The sequence below is a fragment of the Coenobita brevimanus genome, chromosome 52 (assembly GCF_032717465.1).
Source record: "Coenobita brevimanus isolate Jiangsu-jjx chromosome 52, ASM3271746v2, whole genome shotgun sequence".
In the NCBI taxonomy this organism is placed as follows: Eukaryota; Metazoa; Arthropoda; class Malacostraca; order Decapoda; family Coenobitidae; genus Coenobita; species Coenobita brevimanus.
In genome coordinates, this window is record NC_137005.1 from 32,619,640 (window position 1) to 32,636,664 (window position 17,025).

Below are 17,025 nucleotides of genomic sequence, written 5' to 3' on the forward strand. Positions count from 1 at the left end.
GCTATATACTGTTTGTCCTGTTTGCGATGTGCCGCTCTGCACAGGAGTGTGCTTTCACCAGTATCATACTGATGAAAGCATACAGCAGTAAATCACATCACACACACACACACACACACACACACACACACACACACCGCTTGCTGGTGCAGTGGTAACGTTCTTGCTTGCCAGCTGGTGGACGGGAGTTCGCGCCTCGCTCAGGTTGCGAAAAGTTTCACTGACGAAGTGAGTGGTTACTGTCCCCCTGGAGCAAGGGGACGGGTGTGTGCTTGTGTGAAGGTCACAGCCTTGCCCTTAGATTGGACTATATGAGCTCTCAGCTCCCTTCCGGCAGGGTAAAAGCTGACGATCACGACCATCAAGTGATCTTGACCGACCCGGTCAATTACACACACATCACAAATACACACATACACACAAGCTGTGATCATACTTGTCCTCCTCTCTGCAACTCCATCTCTCAAGAAACACTACAACACTGGTAAAGGATGCGAGTAACCAGCTTATTTGTCTAGTTTTTATACTATTGTATTGTAAGGTATAGAATGTGTGTTTACTAAATATTTCTAATAGGGAGAATGTGGTGGATTTCATTGCTATTCTCTCAGTCATTTTACTCGTAATGTATAGGTCACATCAAAAATCTGAAGAAAGCTTGATCAAGCTGATAATTTCTTGTGCATACTTTTGTAAACCAAAGTAACCTACGAGTGCAAATAATTAGGGAAAAATTACGAAAGCCGAACATAATACTCAGCCTATGGGCCTAAGCATGCGTGCTGTCACCTCACGCAAAACGCGCGCAACCCATCGTAACTTTTCAAAATTCATTTTCTCAATAACAATAAGGCTTATAACATTGTGAATTATATTATGGGCTTCCTTAACCTTTGGGCTACAAAACTGGATAGAATTTACATATATGATTTTTACAGAGTCACTAACAACATACGAAACAATAAACAAATCTGACGTTAAGCGATTTCCGTAGTTTTTGTAGATTTACTCGAAAAATATTTGGCGTATAACTTAAAACTTTCACAGATGAATGATCGTGAAATTCTGTGTACAGACATGTCCTTTGAAGCTGTGCATCACAGGAAAGAATTTTCACGGTGATGGGAATTTATGGGAAGCTATTTTTCACGTAAATAAAGTTTATTCAGGCTTCATTTCTGTACATGTATTCATCTGTTTTATGTTGTTTTTTTCGTATCTTATAGTATAAACATCAACGAAGTTGCTGGGAAGCGATTTATAAAAATAAAACATTTTCTGAGGGTAAATTGGGCCATAGAAATTTTTCTCTTGCTGCGCTCGTGGAGCCAGCCTGAGCGAGGTTTTCGTTCTGTGCATGGAACCGAAACTTACTGGAAACTTTTGGTGCGCGAGGGAGTTAAACAGATTCAGATATATCTCTATTTAGATATCTTTACTGGATATATTGTATCATAACATATACGGAATTCGAGGCCGAGTGTACAAATTAGGAATTATGCTGGTGTTCATAATACTGATATAGTATTCCTGATAACGCAGGTTTGAATTCCTGTAAATCAGTTGTAGATATTTCAGTTGACGATGTTGGAAGTTAACATATTCAGCATGAATAAGTCATTTTAAAATAATTTTAGGTGCTATCAGATTTTTTTTTTTGGGGGGGAAATCTTTTTTATTTTTGTGGAAGCATTAATGGGGGCTACATCTTACAGTCTCAGATAAAAAATCTCTCCTGAATGTAATATAACCGCCTGAAGATAACAGGGATTAACGATGGGTCATCATACTGAGTAGGATTAATCTATCCATCTATCTATTGCCAGACGCCTTAATCCCAAAAGGGGTGGCCACTTACAAATTACCTCCATGTCGCTCTGTCCCCTGTCATTTCACTGCCCCGCTCCCAACTCACACCCCCCTCTCTCATATACTTATGCACTCCATCCCTCCATCTCATCCTTGGCCTCCCCCTCCCTCTCCCCCTCCTCCACCTCACACACTCTCCTCGTCAGTCTCTCACAATCCATCCCCTCCACATGGCCATCCTTTCCACATGGAATACTATGAGCTGAAATTACCGCAGATTCAGTACTCTTATATAAGCCAACCAAGAGTACTCCATACTGTAAGGCATTCCTTGATCTGATTATATGATACGGGCAGTTATTTCTCAAGCAGGTGGCATGCTTGTACTGTCACCTCTGCGATCCAGACTTTTACATGGTCAAAAGGGGCAGAAAACAAGTCACTATTGATGACCACTGTGTGCTGGAACGGTCGGGAACTCAGATTGATGGAGACGCTCTCCCATTAGCGGCCTCTTCGGTTGCGTTTATTACATTTCAAGTGGCCAAGTTAAGAGTGGTAGCATGCCAAAATGATGGGGCCAGTCTCCAACTAGGCCAACCCAAGCCCAACCTTCGCAGTTTCCCAGAATGCTTCTAAGTTGCACGTTAATAAACTACTAGGTAAGCTCTATACCATCAGTTCTCAAGGATTATACAAACAATAAAGTTCGAGTGGGAAGGAATGTGTATTAACAAGACCAAAAAGTAGAAATCTTCCCCAGCTACTTGCTTTACAGATTAATGAATCAGTTGGCACATTGTTCTAAAAATATATCTCTAAATGGTCCTAATATCAAATCCACACAACTTAGCTCCTGTCCCGGTCCAATGTGTTTCTTCATAATCGTCCCTCTGAGCACAAATTTCACTGGTCCAGTCCTCTGCCACTCCCGACCTTAACTTCCACACTGGGACCTTGATTCACTGGGACTTCGACCTCCACGCCTGGACTCGGACTCACTGGTACTTAGACCTCCACACTGGGACTTTGACTCACTCAGGTACTTCGACCTCCACACTGGGACCCGCTAGAAGTTAATATGTATAATGAATAACTATTCTCCCCAGTGCAAGTAATCCCTTCACATCATCAGGAAGGTCTCTTAATAAAGAAATATGAGTTACAACACTCGGCATCTCAAATAATAACAAAATAACACATGGCACCACAGACACTGGTCTGCGCAAAATAATACTTATTGTAGGGATAACATGGAAGAAAAAAAATACTGTAACATACACAGTAAGCATAAATAACTGTAACTCCAACCATGAAAATCATCACTGTATAAATATCATTGTGCCTCACAAAGTAACTCTGTGAACATTTACTCACAACATAGCCCTAATAAGTACTGAATTACTGAGTCATTTCAACACAATAATAAGTAATTCACAGTCTCTGGGCACCTGATACTTGGCCTACAAAAATCACACATTTATCTGAGGCTCAGACAGAACTAGCTAGCATTCTCGTACTCCAGTTACTAAATAATAATACTACACAATACAAAAAATATGGGAAATACCTCATTATCCAGCTCAAAAATGTAGGGGAAGTGAACGGGAACACAGGACTCGCTTCTCCAAAGGCTAATGGCGTCACCGCTACACACTTCCTAAGGAAGGACGACACGATTCTACCCGAGTCTGTTTCTTGTCGTCACTATTATCACTCGTGGGATATCACTATTCGCGCCTGAACATATCAGACATATCATTAATATCAAATTACTTACAGAATTCCTTGGAGGGAGGGGGAGGAGGATGACAGTACCGACCATCTCACTCGAGTGTTATATTATAAAGAGACTTAATACTAGTAAATTACAGTAGGAAAAAAAAAGTGACTTAGCAACTAGGTAATTAATCTATGTTCTGGTACGTCCGCATGGTAACAGCCATGCCTCGGCCACTCTCTCTCACGTAACCGAACTTTTGGTCATATAAAATAAACTAGATACAACTCATTATCACTTCCAGGCACTACATGCTCCACGCAATTCCATCTCTTGGTGAATGACGAAAACACATTGCTCTCTTGTGCTTTTACTTGTGATTAAGATGAGGGCATGGTCTTACAAACTTATAGATAATTGTTTCATGCAACAATGATTAGTTTTTGCATAAAAGATAAGACAAGTGCAGAATTTCCCCATGTTGTCTGTTCTTGCTGCAAACACACAAATACTATATTTTATGAAAGGAAAATATCATATCGGTTTTATACAGCAAGGAAATGGGAAGAAAGAGAGTAGAACTTTTATCCTTGTTTTTTGCCAGCAAATAAAAATCTAAGTAACCAGAAGGTGTTAGTCGGATGGTTGATAGTGATACCAGGCCCAGTAGGCCAGGAGTATTAGCTCAAATTCGAAAGGAACCTGGGAAAAAATCGAGAAAGCTAATTTTTTCAGTAAAGCTACTCGGAAGCATGCTAAGTCGAAATCCACAAACATTCTAATAATTCCACATGAGCTAGCCGTGTGGGACGAAAATCCAAGATGGCCAACAACGGGATGGGACACTTAAATTGCTTTGGAACCAGAAGATAAACATGGTCACGTAATATCCCTTTTGAAAGGTTCCTGGGTATAAAAAAACCATTTTTACCATAATTTTAATGATTTATTGACGTATGTTCAAGATATGATGAAGGTAATATACTGTGTTAAACAAAATAGTATATTCAACACATTTCAAGTCAACAAGCACTAACTTTGCCAGCAACTATTATTGAACTACTTCTAAATAAAACATTTTTTTTTTTGTTTTTAGTGTCATAACTAGTTATGGTCACAGTTATAGCATGGGGACTCAATATCTTCTCCATCAGGTGGGGATAAATTATCACAAGATTGGCCAACACACGAGGAACACACAGGTGTACAGTAGGGCCCTGCTTTCTGACATTTTCATCTCTTGCCACGCATTTGTTTACACCCACATGACACAATGAAAAGAATATGCTCTGTTGCCACTGGTCTGTAAGTCAAAATGAGATTGAGCATTCCACTTTGAAGCAACTAGCTCCAGCCAGTAGGATTTAGATCCTAAACATTTCTCAACCGCTTCTGAACTGCGAAGTAGACTCGATATGAATGGTACTTTGCAACTGAGGATGTGAGAGGTAGGCTCTGAAGTTGGAAGCTGCTGGATGCATTGCGCATCCTCTGCATGTACTGTTCAAACCTCAGCTCATCAAGTGTTGTACATGTCGCATTGGCATTATACAACTTTAGTAAGAATATTTCCCCCATTCTGACTAATTCTTCATGGCTGCCATCGCTCTTCTTAAACACATCCAACGACCTCCAGTCCTTGCTTGCAAAGACTGTTGTGGCCTTTTTGCCAATGCCATATAAGGCAAAGACTGTGTCACATTTGGAAATAGCGTGTGCTGTCAATATGTGTTGTTGGGTGTATGGATGCAATGCCTGCTGGATGCTGTGTATGCCATAACAAAGTCTGTTGCATACTGCATACAGATATGGTCAGTCGTGGAACTATCAGCCAACACGAAAAGCAGATCTATATCCTTTGCTGCAAGTACAACAGGTCGTGCAATATTCCCAGCAAATGCCGATCCTGTGCTACTTATTAAGTAGTCAGCATCAGCCTGAATTTGACAACAAGCTACGCCTGCGGATGTAAGCCGGTCCTTCGGCCTACTGTTTAACCGTGATTTGTTGTTAGGACCTGCTAAAATGGAGCATTGATTGCCTCTGGCTGGTGTGTTGAAATCAAATAGTATGTCTGCAGAGACATTCAGATCAGTGCAGCAGTTCTGTTCAGTTACCTTGGATGACAGAGTAAGATTTGTGTAGACATCAAAGCAGACAGTGCATTCTTTGTCATAGTTATTGATAATGTGATTCACATGGCTGTCACACACATCATCATACGAGCAGTCCACAGGCCATGTCACATTTTCAAGCAAATCTTCTCCATCCACCACATAGTATGGGTTCTTAAGAACTTCAGTGGATATTGTGACTACTGGAACTTGCAACACCTTGGCAAGACCATTTTTTTGTTTTTGCACTTTGTACACTTGTTGAATAGTGCTGATGGCTGTCTGCCAAACTCATGTTTTTTGGTGACCTGCATGAAGAGTTGTGTGGGGTTGACCTCAAAGTCTTTGCCACGGACAGTGGCAGTACAGGTTGCAGCACCACTACACATAGCCATGTCACTCCTTTTGAGCTTAACATCAGCGTAGTTCAGGCCAGTGATACATGCAGCTGCCTCCTCACCTCATTTGATTGCAAAATCTGCATTAGCACAATATGCCACGACTCCAATATCAGTGCAGACCAGTCTCTCACGGTATTTACCTGTGTATGCAAATGGCGAATAATGACAGGTAATTCTGAAAGGTGATAAAGTGTCAACTGTCAAATGCAATTGTTGATTCCCGGAGGCCTGTGTGTTGGTCAACTGTCTGAGAATATAGACCACAGAAAGCCTCCAGTGACTCACAAACAGGAACTGTTTGTGGCAGGACATGGACCATCTTGGACTGTGTACTGCCAGTAATTCCAAGACCATATGCAAGTCCTCCATGTGTCTTCAGTTTTTGCATAAACACTTACTCAATTGTCTGGTCAGTGAAGCCTCCAGACCAGAACCTGTAGGCTCTTCTGATGGTCCAGTACCCACAGATTGTTTACCTCACATACTGCTCCTTGTTCGTCAGGTTAGATAGGTACTTCATCGAGTCTAAATAAAGTCTAGTACATTTTGCGTATGCAGTAAGTCCCCTAGAATGAAGGACTGGGATCATCTTTGAGATGCAAAACAGATGTAGTTCCCAGTCACCAGTGCGTTCGGCAAGTATGAACAGCAGCAAAATGTTCAACATTTTCATGTACTCAACCCATAATGTCCCAGTTCTACTGTTCAGAGCCTGTTCAAGATCATTTAAGATCTGAGTAAGCTGAGTGATAACATGTTTATGGAGAACATTGTCTTGTGGGCATTCTGTTTTAAAGAGGCATCTCCTGTAGAGTTCTGAGTTCGTTCAAGTTCACTCCACTCAAACAGTTTGGTGTATCAAGGATCTCAGACACAACCGAGGCGGCAGAAAACATACAGTATGTGCACGTAGAGCATGAGTGTATGCATGACCTGTCAATATTTGCTTTACTGAATTAGGTTTATATACTGTTTCCCACTGCCCTTGCAAGCCACTGCCACTCATTTTGTTACCCTTTGCTCCCAAGTAAGACATAGTCAGATGGAAGCTGACTATTCTTACAATGAATTTTGTGAGATCTGGAGAAGACTGGACTATTTCAACAGCTTTTCCTGAATTACTGGCATGCTTTATTACCCTGCCTTAGTCTCATTCTTTACTACCTTGCCTTACTGCCATGCTTTATTATGCTGCCTTACTGCCTGCCTAACTATCTTCTTTACTGACGTGTCTTATTAGCTTACCATACTTTCCTGCTTTGCATCCCCGCCTTACAAACCTGCCTTACTACACTACCTTATTGTCCGGCCTTACTAACCTACTTTACTGTCGTGCATTACATCTCAACATTACTATCCTGTCTCACTATCTTACCTTACTTCCCTGCGTTAATACCCTGGCTAACCTTTCTGCATAATTGCCCTGCGTTACTATTCCACCATACTACCCTTTCTTAACACCCTGCCTTACATCCATCCTTCCTGCCCCCGCTTACTGTCCTGCCTTTCTTTCCTCATTATTACCCTGCCTTTCCTAACTACCCTACTCGGCCTTGCTACTCTGCTCTGCTACACTGCCCCTGCATTACTACCCTGCCTTGTTTCTCTCTCCTTTCCTCATTTACCCTGTTTTTTTTTCTCTCTCTCTTACCCATCCACTACCTCAGTCTCACCCTGCCTAGCCAGCTGCCTCATTGGCCATTCTCACAAGTCTTATGCGGATGACTGTATCCATATGCGAAATTGACCTATTCTGATGGTTGATATTTTCTGTATGGCCGACGAATGACCTCGTTCTCTCAAATCTCGCTTTACCACCATGTTGCATTTTTTAAACTGTGTGTGTGTGTGTGTGTGTGTGTGTGTGTGTGTGTGTGTGTGTGTGTGTGTGTGTGTGTGTGTGTGTGTGTGAATTATATTTTAATTTGGTGTTATTCCTTCATTACTTCACTAATTTACTTTTAACATATCACAATTGTTCCTTGGGCAACTATCCTAAGGCTTCGTCCTCAGTTTTTGAATTTAGAGGTTCTAAAATTTTTATGAGGTCAAATAATTACAAAATACATATCTAGTGAAATGGGGCATCGCGAATCCGTAGAATTTACCAATTTTTTTCAGGAGGGTTGCACTCCATTTGCGTTTTTTGGGGACTGTGGAACTCATTAATCAGTACAATTTTTTTTTTCCCCGACACCCTACTACCAGACAATTTTATTCACCTAAGGAATGACGTCTTTTACTGAAGGGATTAGGAATAATCTCCATTAGTCTATTCATTACTGAACATAGACGACCTTCATACTTGATTCATATTGTGGAAGAATCTCTCGTAGCAAATAGGTTGGGAAACTCCCTGACATTTCGCCTTAAATGAGGAGCCCCTGGTGCAGTGGAAGCACATGCAGCTAGCAGCTGAAATATATATACATATATATATATATATATATATATATATATATATATATATATATATTAAATAAATAAATAATCTTGAGGTGACAAATTATGTCAACAGTATTATGATCGTTGACCAAGCTAACTCATAGCGAGGACTACTTCAGATTTTTCTGGGGGTGTACTGCGTTGACCATGTAAGATGACCTTGATCTTGTATTTAATAGTCTTTGTCCTAAGTTAATCGATGAAAGAAGTGTTAAGTTGTTTTCCTATGATCTGTGTTCGTAAGTTATACAATAATCAGTTTAAGTTACGGGTCATATTATACTTAGCCGCCTTATTGGATTTAGCCAATACGGGATGTTGTTGGCTGAAGAATTTGGTCAGTACCTAAGTACTGTTACATGCACATCTTGTTGTACCTATACCACTTCTGTTATAACTGTATCTGGCAAGGGAACTACCTCAGTTTCAGAGGCTTCGTGACTACAAAACAAAGTCATCGATTCCAAATGTCACATTGGTTCCACTGGGTTTGCTTTGCATTGCCTGAATATGGAATGTTCATTAAAAGAAGGGTGCGTACTCAGACGAAGTCTATTTGTATTGGTAGTCGTGGTTGTTCTGTGTTAAATCAGCCTAATTATTGCAACTGTACCAGTGACTGGACTCGGTGACGTGCTGCCTAAATGCAGAGATTAATCTGGACGTTTATTCAAAAAGTTGCCTGAGGTTCCGTTGTATACATGAATGTGTGTTTAGCCTTTTATCTTCTCTCTTAGGGTCGTACTCTAAGTGACTTTGGTATATTAATGGCGGAAAACGAAGTCGGTGTAAACACGATATAAATAACAGGCAACAGAATGATAATGTGAAATATGCAAAATAAATCGCGAACGGAGAGGTCCTACGAAAATTATGTCAAATAAAGGCGATTATTAACCTCTTATGCACGATAACATATTTTAGTTTTATTCTTACCAATACCAGTCGACTTTATTCAAGTTTGGGAGGACATCTAGCAGTGAAGGGGTCAATGGAGGAAATATTAAGCCCATCCACCTCGAAAAACGTCAAACACAAGCTGAATTTAATCATTTGGAGGTAGCAAAAGTAAATTTAGAGACGCCATTAAAGTTAGGTAAGTAAAGTTAAGAAATAAGGTCATGCATAATGATGATAATACTTAATGATATGAAAATAAGCTTATGGTAAAATTTTATTGGAATCTTATATGAATGCTTCCTCTGGCCTTCACCCTTCCCACCCCTCCTTCGACTGGACACAATGTCATTCACCGTTTTAGCCACTTCTCTCTCTCTCTCTCTCTCTCTCTCTCTCTCTCTCTCTCTCTCTCTCTCTCTCTCTCTCTCTCTCTCTCTCTCTCTCTCATTTTTTGTACTGCAGGAAGGACTTTGGACTAAAACTCTCAGAGGTCGGTAAGTTACAAAGCCAAATGAGGTAGATAATACGTTAACCAAACTAAAAATACAAATATTTCTCGTTTTTCCAGATAATGCGGATTATTTGAGGACATCAGGATAATCCGATAACAGCATTTTTGCTGTATCCTAATCGTAGTTGCGAATATTTAACATTCATTTCTCTCTAGCTCCCAATATATGGATTAAGAGTCTCCCTTCATCTTTAGTAGTGGTACGGTAACAGTTGTTGTAGCACCACGTTCACCAGAAGCGTGAACCCAATGCAGACTGAAATTCCCCTCCTCCTGCGGCTGACCATCCTTCTTTGTAGGGTCTGAGTGCGATCTAAGGGATATTTGTATAACAGCAGAGGAGATGCTCAGGTGAACCAGTGCCTTCAAGCGAAGGCGTCCCTATCCAGAACCTCTATTTTTATGAGACGAGACGTATTACTGTAAAATGGCAACTGTTTCCTGTACTCTGCTGATCTCCTTCATGTTACAAATGTTATGTGATGACAAGAACATTCTTTGTATCAAAGGAATCCACAGTGGACTAAGCTAAGAGAAACCTTGTAGAATCTTTGCCATCCGCTCAGGGAAGTGAAGTAGGATGAGTAATTGCTAGTGTGATGTATACTCGTATAATGTTTTCTATGGCCGGTGTTACAGTGGAATTCTAATGACATGCCAAACAACAAGAAGTTACATAACAGCTCAATCAGTCGTCACTGCGGTGACCAAAATTAAACAGTAAACAATGTCCCACGCCGAAAAAACAATTAAAGGTCATGTTGACCCTGGTAGCAAGTGAAAATATCAGGATGGGTGAAAACATTTCCCACCGCACTGTGACCACCGCGGCACAAAATGCCGTGACACTGTTGCCACAACACCAACATTTTCCCACAACATTTGAAAGCCCTAAATACCTGATGTTTCAATGGGTCGATTTTTAAAAGCCTTATTTTTTAAAAACCTTGTTTTTCATGAGATTATGTATGTTTTATTTATTTATTTTATCTGAAGCACAATAATGTCTGTGTTGGAGTGCAGTCTGATGAAAATATCCTTAACTCCAGACATTTGTGTCTGTAGCTGCGTAGGTGAAACGTCAGGTATAGAAAGCAATGTTTGCCTACTTTCTTGTTCCTTCTGCTGGAAAAAAAAAAATGTAGCGTTAACGGTACCGGTCAACTTTCAATGCCGTTTTCACACAGGGTATATTACCCCCTCCCTGCTCCCGCCACCAACCACCACTCCCATTTACCCTGTCAGTCCTTCATCAACACCCTTTTTTTTTCTCTCTCTGTTCTGTTTTCTTCTTCTCTCTCTCTCTCTCTCTCTCTCTCTCTCTCTCTCTCTCTTATCCTGCCCACACTGATTATTTTGGGAAAAAAATCTATTCCGTGTGTCTGCGCCAGCTCTCATAGCTCATACAGTGCCAGATTTCACATGGTGTGCTTGTCCTGCCATGCTCCACCACCATCCTACATGTTGCCCATTCTATCCAGCTATGCACTCCTTCCCCCTAACCCTACCGTACCTTTGTACCATGTACCTTTGACCTGTACCTTACCAGTCTAATTACAACACACCTTCACAGCATTCACTTTCCCCACTGACCATTATCACCCCAGTCCATGCTGCCCACCCCATCCATTTAAACCCCGATATGGTTAATATTACAACAATGTCTTGAGCATCAGCCAACCTACAGTGCCCATATTCACGGAGTATAGCCTACGTCACCCAACGTGCCCCATCACACACCATCGTCTAAATCCCCCCCATTTTATGTTTTCGTTCATCCCATCCATTCCAGAAAAATATTAATCGAATTATTTCAAACCGTTTTGCACCGGGAGGGCAGGCTTCTTTCGTACATGCCTCCATATGACTGACCTGAAATGATTTGTATTGTTTTGAATCGCTTTGAAATATCTGAACTGCCATAAACTAAAAAGCCGTTTAGTGGAAGACCTGGCTGATGGCACACGTACATAGTTATGAACTGAATAGACCTGCGTTGGCCTAAATCTCCTTGATGCGGTTGATGACTAAAAGAACGTAAATTAAATCATATAAACCTGTACTTATCTTGTTTGGCCTGAACGTCCTTGAAAAGAATGTTATTTTTATCCTTCGTACCACCACCCCTCTTAACATAGCTATATTATATATATATATATATATATATATATATATATATATATATATATATATATATATATATATATATATATATATATATATATATATATGCCTGACTATTCATAGACTTCATAGTCCCTTCCTCAATACTCAGCTGCGTACCACACACCTTCTTGTGTCTCCACTCTAGCACTGTTACCCACCAACTATAGCGAGTACATGCAACAACAATCTGATTAAGAACTAGTGCAATAGTATCAAGGGGAGTGTTTTCATGGTATGTCGTTGGGTCCTGTGAAAGAATAATTAAATAGTAGTTTAGCAAGATTTCTATCATCACTCTGTTCCACGCCACAAACTCACGTCCTTTCGGACAGGCCATGAATGGCACTGAATGAACCTGATCTGATCTGACTAGTCTGAATTCGGAGTGAAAGACCGTAATGGACCAAAACTAAAATGAATGGGCGCAAACAGATTTCAATTGATCTCAGTGGACACAGTAAATCTGCGTAGCTTTACACTGATCTGAAATGATCGAACTAAGAAGAATAAATGTGATGGACCTGACTGAACCTTAAGTAGCATTAATAAATCAGAAATAGACCTATTTAACTGGGCTTGAATGACCATAAGTAGACTATGACTGACAAAGGCCGAGCTGGATTGACCATGTAGGAATTGAATGCATATGAACTGACCTAAATGGACAGCATTTTTTGCCATGTCTTCGATTTAGGACATAAACTTTAAAGTCGGTTCCTTTAGACCCAGTGGTTTTATGTCATAAACCTGTACACACATCTACAGTCTTGGCACTGAATCCCACTTAAGGTACTGAATACTGTACTTATCTCTGTTTTACGCCACAAACTTTCTCATAATCATCCCTCATTTTTACCTTCTTCCCTCACCCATACAAGCTCCCTCATCTTCACACCCTCGTACCCACATCCTTACACCACGCACTCACACTCCTCCTTCACTCTATCACTCCATTTTCATGCTCACACCTCTTCCCTCCCCTCACCTAACTTTCATTTTGTCACATTTCCAACACCCTCACAGCCTCACGGTCATTCTAGCAGCTCCCTATGACCCTATATATACCCTCACATCATCCTCATCACATTCCTGTCCTTCCCTCCCTTCTCTTTTCCAAATTTTAAATGTTTTCAACAGTAATTTTCTCCTCTTCATGACTTTCGCATCCTCCTGCACACAGTTTCTCATTTCTTTCACTTTATTTTTTTTTCATGACTCCCAGTCCCCCCTCCTCTTTCTCTGCTCGTCTCTGTCCCTCCTTCCTTTCTTCCCCCAAATATTTCACCCCCTCCCTCCCTCACTCTTATCCTTCGTATTTTTCAACCTGCCCCATTCATCTGTCCTGTCAAAAATCGTTCTTTCTTCCTTTTAACTCAACATTTCCCTTTCTCGCATATCACACTCCCTCCTCCCCGTGCCTCCCGTCCCCTTGACTCCCCTCTCTTTTCACCTCTCCCCTCCCATCCCAGCTCTCCCTCCTCTACCACTTGACTCCCCTTTTCATTGCACAACTGGAAGAACCCGATATCAGATATTGGCACGGACAGGTTCTTGGGAAATGTTTGCTTCCCTCTTTCCTTGTTCACCCAGCAGCATAATTGGAGCCCTAGTTTTAACATCGACTATTGCAGGTCACATCTTGAAGACTGGGATCTATAAATAAACTTATTTTCAATAGTGAACGCTTACAATTGATAGGAATTCATTCTTAACATTCGTCGTCTCAATTTTCAGCCCTCATGCAGTCTCTTCCTCAACTCAGCCAGTAAGAATACTATATGTATACAATATTGTATTCCTGTTACTGCTTAGAAAAAAAATTTTCATTTTAACCCCATTAACTCGTTCTCGTCATTTTTTTAAACCCTCGAACCCTGGTTTGGAAGGGAATACCAGCCTTTGTTCCCCATCTATGCCTGAATGGTTGCACACTTTCAAGGGTGCCTGGTTGCATCTAACATGTTTTACAGAAAGGCCCAAAGCTTTTACTGCTTTCCTTTCTCCAATAATCCTTCAGCTTTTCCCACAGGAGGCTGTGGTACACTTCACCACCTGCTGCACTGCTGACTTCAGTCAATGAAAGTGCTGCTGTATATATAAAAACAGAGTTGTATGATAAGTTAATGGACCAGAAATATCTATGAATCTCATTGGTTTCATGGTACAAAACGAATTACAAACACACATATCATGAAATGGCCACAAATATAATGGAACAGCAAAATTAATTTTATATGAGTCATGTAACTAAATATCACATATATTCCTGGAAAATATTATTAATGCATCCGCAATATTTGCCAACGTAAATGGAAACTGCATGCGTGCTTCCACCCTCATAAAATGCTTGCATAGGAAAAGAGACTTCATTCTCTCTCTCTCTCTCTCTCTCTCTCTCTCTCTCTCTCTCTCTCTGATGTATGTGACCATCACTACATCAAATGGGAAAAATTACATTTTGAGAGAGCTAATATGTTTTTGGCCAAAGCGTTCTATGAATCTTTTCCAGATGTCCAAGGTGTTTAGAGTTTAATTTAGATAAAGACAGAAAATTTTATTCAGTGATGTTGAAACGAATATGTCAAGGGATTAATAAGGCTATATATAATTTTCTCCTGTTTAAAAAAAAGTCTCTCTTAAGCTGAAAAAAAAAAAAGTCTAGAAATAGTGTGATATATAATAGGCGTCCCCTATGTGATCGATTCGTTAGATGCGCCTCGTAATGAAAGACTAGAAATGCGAGTTCTTCCCAAAGCTGAATATTATCGCCAGAAGGCAGCAGAAATATAACAGAAAAGGCATCATAATCCTAACTGGCTTGGTGTATTCTCAACATTATGGCTTGAAGTTCTCTTTCCTACTTAATCCTCACACTCACTCTCCCCTTCACCCTCACAGCGTAGTCATTCTCCACTCTTTTACACTCTTACCATGACCCTCATCCTCTAACCACAGTCATTCTTATCCTCTTACACATTCCTTCCATCAAACTTTAACCTAATCCACACTGCTCCTACCTTAGCCTCGCCTTCTCATCACAGAAATTCGCCCTGCTTTATCATTCTTACCATAACCTTCATCCTCACCTTCACACCCACACACAGGCCACCCCTTATTCCTGCTTTTCTTCTACTTCACCCACACGCCTTTACCTTCTCGTCTTACCTCACTATCATATTTATACATTTAATTCTTAGCACTCTCAGGCTCTTGTAATTCACTGGTAGCCGCATATAAAATTACCTGGCATTAGTTGCAATATAGTACTGAGTTATTCCAGCCATGAGAGGTTATTTCTTTCCCCTTCTTCACTGACCCTCTGCTAACCATCATTTAGTCAACGTAATTCTACTGTCGTCATTTTCATCTTTACCTAACCACACTTCCCCGTTTCTAAACCACCTTAATTCCAAACATCCTGACATTCACTTCACGTCTGATACAGAGGAAAATAATAAACTACCATTTTTGGTTATACTTGTTCAAAATGGATAACTCATTTAGCACCTCCGCCTATCGTAAGCCAACATACACTGGGCTGACAAGTAAAATCACTTCCAACATCCCCGCGCAATTTAAAAAGAACTTGATATACAGTTTGGTAAGTAGAGAATTTAACATTAGTTCAACTTACAAAAACTTTCATTGGAAAAAAATAATTTACGAAACATGTTAAAGTTAAATGATTTTCCCTTACAGTTCACTGAAACACTTAAAGGAAAAAGTTAAACAAAATTATGTCCCCTTCCCTACAAGCTCAGACTGCTCCAAAAGCTGTTATTTATTTTGTAACCCACTTTTTAGGACCTCGCTCCTTTGGATTAAAGATTAAAATCAGGAAACTCATCTCTGAATTTATCCACAGTTATCACTGAGGATAGTATTTAAACCATCAACATTGCTCTTCAACCACAGGTTAAAGGACCGTATCCACGATTCTCTGTTATCGGTGGTCTACAAATTTAATTGTAGTAGATGTAATTCTACTTATAATGGTCAATCCAAACGACATCTCACCGCCAGGATTTCGGAGTATCGTGGAAAATCACTCAGAACGGGTCTTCCTATGTAGAAACCGGCTATTCAGCGATCCTTGAGCACTGAAGCTTCAGGCCACCCGATGTATACCAATGATTTCTCCATTCTCCTCACTTCCAGTGATGGCGCATTAAGACAAGCAGCAGACTCTCCTCACCCACCTCCAGAAGCCACCCCTGCGTGTCTGTGATTCCTTCACCTAACTACTCTACATATCAATAAGCCACAATATTATCGTTTTAATACATGTTTAAGCATTTCAAAAAGAACAGCTGGGTTACCAATAAAAATATATATCACCTGGTTGCTAAACCTATGAGTTAAGTGGTAAGTCATCCTTTCCAATTTTTTTTTTTTTTTTTTTATTATTCATGAATTATCTTGTACATTCACTTGGCTGAGAAATGAAATTCTCACTGTTTTTCATATTCTATTGTAAAACTACGATACACACCATTTTTTAGGCTGATGCTGGCTAGAGTAGAGCCAAAACGTTCCAAATAAATAAGCACAATGTTCATCTCAGTACTGATATCCATCTTCCTTATTAGATTTCACGTCCCACCTGGAGAAAATATTGGTATATATATATATATATATATATATATATATATATATATATATATATATATATATATATATATATATATATATATATATATATATATATATATATATATATATATATATATGCACAGACTTCACTTCACCGTGAAGATATGTTTGCAAAATAACCACAGGAGAAATAAAAGGAGCGACAGTGAGTACTTTCGCATATTACATCTTCAGATGTAATATACGAAAGTACTCACTGTCGCTCCTTTCATTTCTCCTGTGGTTATTTTGCATATATATATATATATATATATATATATATATATATATATATATATATATATATATATATATATATATATATAT